This window comes from Triticum aestivum, chromosome 6B (assembly GCF_018294505.1).
Source record: "Triticum aestivum cultivar Chinese Spring chromosome 6B, IWGSC CS RefSeq v2.1, whole genome shotgun sequence".
Taxonomy (NCBI): Eukaryota; Viridiplantae; Streptophyta; class Magnoliopsida; order Poales; family Poaceae; genus Triticum; species Triticum aestivum.
Window position 1 is genome coordinate 651,700,285 of NC_057810.1, and position 5,099 is coordinate 651,705,383.

The following is a 5,099-nucleotide window of genomic DNA, read 5'->3' on the forward strand; positions in this document are numbered from 1 at the left end:
ATCCTTTAAAGGCCGGCTAACTGCGAGAACGGCGATAGCGCGGACGAGCTCGTTTGCTCCTGCTACTTGGTCCAATGAAACAACATGCTGTTGGACATGGCATTTAATGGTCGCAGTAATACGGATGAGTTTTTTAAAGCAGAAAAGGAAGGCATACGGTTGTGGGTCCGTATAAGGAAACAACAACCTGGGGTGTGGTAACGGAGAGCTACCGAAATGTTTCGTGAGTACAGGAGGATGCGCTGACGGCGCCATGACTGAGCATCTCGGTGGGCTGTTTAGCACATGACACACTGCTATTTCGTGAGTAAAAAAGGCTAGAAACACACTTCCTCTAAAACAGAAAAGGTTATGAACACACTTAGTAAAAAAGGGCTAGTGGAGCAAGCTCAATTTTTCTTTTCGATTTCCTTCACATTTCATTTTTATTCTTTTTGAGGAATATCACACTTTTTTTAGAACGGAATAATCATGAGAGTGTCTCCTGAATATAATCTGGGATTACATGAAAAATAGAGTCACTAGAGGACTTAGATGATCTATCTAGAATATGTGCCGCGACATTCGACAACAATTTACATGACGACAGTCAAGAGACGAGAAACGCCAGCTCCTTGATATCAGCTGCGATGAGTTCCACCGCGAGTGATTCTTTATTTTTTTGGGTAAAATACATCTGCTAAAAAATATAAAATGTTCACATATGTCAAAAAATGTTCGTGGATAAAAAAGAGTTACTATGTATTTGAAAAAACAAATTATGTTTGTGTTAAAAAGGGTTCAACGTGTTAAAAAATATTCCTTTTAAAAAATAGCATGTATTTTAAAACTTGTTTGACGTGCACTATAAACTATTCATACTGTAATTCAACCATGTTCCTCATGTAATGTGTAACTGTTCATCATGCTTTACGACTTTTTCATGATCACATGAACATATTTAATGTGTGAACAATTTTAAAAAATTGTTCATCGGCAAGTTAAAAACTAATTCTAATGTATTTAATAAACTCATTGTATTTTATAAAATTGTTTGTAGTGTAATTCAAAACTTTTACCATATATTTAAAAGTGTTCATTGTGTATTAAGACATGTTCAACATGCATTTAAAAAACAGTCACCGAGTCTTTAAAATGTGCATGATATATCTTTTAAAAAACATCATGTACTAAAATATTCGTTGCGCACTATGCATTAAGAAAATGTTTGTAATGTGTTATAATGTGCTTGTGCATGTATCATAAAACGTCTGTATTTTTTCAAGAAATAAATTGAAAAAGGAAAAAAAACTGCTCATCGTGTGTTTTAGAAAATGATCATGGTGTATCTAATTTTTTTCAGTGTATGTCTTACAAAATGTTCACCGTGTATTTAGAGTATGTTTGAAAAAGAAAAGTGTGTTCAAAACCTTTTCACCATGTAGTTCAAAAATATCGGCGTGTATCCTATGAAGTGTTCAGCAGATCTGAAACCTATTCATCGTGTATTTAGAAACATATTTGAAATGTCTTTGAAAAATGTTCAACGTTTAAAAATATTCACCATATATTTCAAAAATATTCAACGTGCATTTGTCAAATGTTCAGCATGTATTTGGAAAATGTCTAGAGTATATCTTAGAAACGTTCAATTTGTATTTGAAAAACATGTCAACATAGTGACCCCCACCGAGGGTGCTGCCGTGCACACGTAACGTTACATGTTGTTTTCCTTTCGAAGTTGCGTACTAGTGGTGCACGGCAGTGCCACCGGCGTCGTCGTTCCCTGGACGTGGGACCAGCCATGTGCCATATGGCCAGATTCGTGTCTTCCGATCCACCTATACAGGTGAAATACCTGCTGCGGAGCATATCCCAAAAAGAACGTGTGCCTAGTGATTCCGTGAGTAGGCGAGCTCATGAGCTCCTATGGATTTTCGTGAATTCAGTCCATAATATTTGTTGTATATAGATGGGGTATTCAGGTGATATAAGATTCTCCCTGTGACGTAAGTTTCAACAGATGTTTCTTATTTATTCTCTGAACAATAATCTTTTCTCTTGCGAATACGGAACAATAATCTTATTTATTCTCTGAACAACAATCTTTAGCTGAAATTAATGTGCATCTTTGAGTAGTTCATGCTACAGTTACAACTCTTGTTCCTGCTAGAACACGTTCTAGCTTGACAGTTGCACTGACCTGATCTTTTGGGGGGTTCGTGAGAAGTAGTTGCATTTCACATCCCATTGGTTTCCAGTGAAAACCGATAAAAGAAAAAGAAATGCAAAAAAAAGACTGCTCATCTATACATTGTTTGTTCATATGGACGTCCTTCTGTGCTAAAAAACATACTTTTGCTGTCATTTTGTCACTACTCAAAAGAAAGACAGTAAAAAAGATCTATTTTTTTGTTCCTGCTTTTACTTTTTTTACACTCCCTAATTTATTTTACATTCTAGTTATTATACATGGGCTATGTTTCCACATGTGTGTTTGCTGCTTAGATTATCTTGAAATTTGGAACTATAAAGGGTTCCCTGACATAGCTTTATCATGTTCCACATTGCTACTCTAGGCAGAATACATACTTGTCAATTTTGCTTGAAAGGTTTTGACTGATGCGCATGCTGGTCCAATGGCAAAACCAGCCACCCATTATTGATCTCTTCGAGCCAAAGCAAAGTGATCTGTGTGTATAGATGATTTTTCCTTGCATGATAATTAATTAGATGTTGTGTGTGCCAGTCTCATGAACATAGTCTTGGTGTTTTGGATGATATCAATATCATTATACATATTACTCTTTTTTTTGGAGGATATACTCTTCTTATCTTCCTTGGTCTAATTTCCTAGTTGTGAAAATAACTCCACTAGTTTGTCCATGCTTAAGGGCATGCAATGTTACAAGATTTATAGGATAAACATTTGATACTTTTTTGCAGGTATGAACTGTTTCATAGTGGAAAAAAAGAAATTCGAGGTCATTGCAGATCATGGGAGCTGCTGGATTTATTGTTGGCATGTTATAGATGTATTAAGATGATCGATTAGTTTTACTGCATCTTATTAAGTTATGTCTCAGATTGCCTTTGCTAAATTGTTGTTGGCATGTTTTAGCTCTTTGAAGCAAGATTGTGTGACGAAATCTTGCCTGTACATGTTGTACATAACGAAATCTTGTCAAATCAGTAAATCCAGTTTTTAAATCATGTCTAGTCACTAGTAGAAAAGGGGGCATCAGTCCCGGTTCGTAAGGGCCTTTAGTCCCGGTTCTTGAACCGGGACTAAAGGTTCGTGACTAATGCCTCCCCCCTTTAGTCCCGGTTCTAACATGAACCGGGACAGATGGGCCTCCACGTGGCCGGTGCGCCGAGCCCAGGCAGGAGGGACTTTGGTCCCGGTTGGTGACACCAATTAACTGGGACCAAAAGACATCCACGCGTCAGCATTTCAGTGGCCGTGGTTTTTTTTAAAAGGGGGGAGGGGGTTTGGGGGTTTTGGGGGGTTAATTTAGGTGTTTCATATATTGTGTTAGCTAGCTAATTAATAGAGAGAAGTGTCCTATCTTATGTCCGTGCTTGGTCGACGCTACGTACTATACATAGAGAGGCCCTCGACACGCTAGCTAGTAAGAAAATGAAGGGAACCATTAAGTACAGAAGTTCGTCATGCATACCGAGAGAAGTGGTCAATCGACCTCTCCTTCTCCGAGAGATTGGTCGAACAACAAGTTTTCATCCGACGCTACTAGCTACATACATATACAATATGTAAGATCTCTTAATTACAATCCCCTAGCAATTGAAATCAACTTGCACATGGTATTCTCCGGCTTTATTGATGACGTGGTCAAGAAAGAATCCCGCCAATTCCTCTTGAATTGCTTTCATGCGATCTGGTTCTAGGAGTTCATTCCGCATCTGCCACGCCTAATTTCAAGAAGGGGGTTAATTAATACATATATATGAATGAAACTCAACAGAAATGATGGTGTAATAAAATGAAATTGTGAATATTATTGCTTATGCACTTCATATTGTCTTTTAGAGTAGCCCCGCTTATTTTTCAAAGTCGCGTTGTGGATGAACTCGCACACGTAGTATCCACAGAAATCATTCCCTTTGTTCTTGCCACAAGCATTTTACGAGAAATAGAGGTCAATCAAACTGATAATGAAGCATTATAAATGGCATTGATGAAAGTATAGCTATAGAATCAACGGAAGATGCGCGCAACTAGCTAGCCAGTAGTACTTACTTTCGGGTATGTATATCGCAGCTCCTTCGGCAGTCCCGGAGCTTCTGTGGTGAACTGTTTCCAAACCCTGCAAGACAAAGAAAATAATTATTATTACTTGAGATATCAGGAAATGAACAAAAAGTTGCCGATATGGTGCGATAATGATCGATTGAACTTACTTGTTGAGCAATTCAGTCATTTCCGCATAGGTTTCGGGATCTTTTCGTCTCGAGTCTAAGACGGTTACTAGTCCCCGCTCAAGCTTAATCTCCAGAAGAACATAGTGGTACCTGCGCACGCATGCATAACTCATCAATTACATTACTATAACCTCGCTCGAGTAATAAGGGAAACCGAATATGCACACGACAGTAACATTCACTCGCCGTTGTAAGGAAAGAGTATGGTATCTTTGTTTTGATTTTTGATCAACGATTGTAGCAAGTTGTCCTCGGCCTCTTTGGCGTGCTTTTTAACCAGAAATTCATCTATGATATTTGTGTTAATGAACCCAATATCATAAATTTCTTGTTTTTTGCACTCGACGATCTTCAATCTGCATAATATATTGAGGATAATTAATTATAAATACATGCAATGAAAGAGCCACGCTATATATAGAGACTTAATGACAAAAATAGTACTTACAGGCAGTAGCAAAAGACCGTTAATTTATCGAGGGCCTTTTGATTGAAGAACGCGAAGAACTCCTCAAATGGAACATAAAACAGATCACTTGCAACGAGGTCGTGCTCCTCTTTAATGTTGAGATACAAACTATTCGTCCCCCCAGACTCTCTGCAGGTTTTCATGTACCAATTACGGAATCTTCGCATCATCGTTGTTAGAGATTTTTCATCTTTGATGAGAGGCTTCC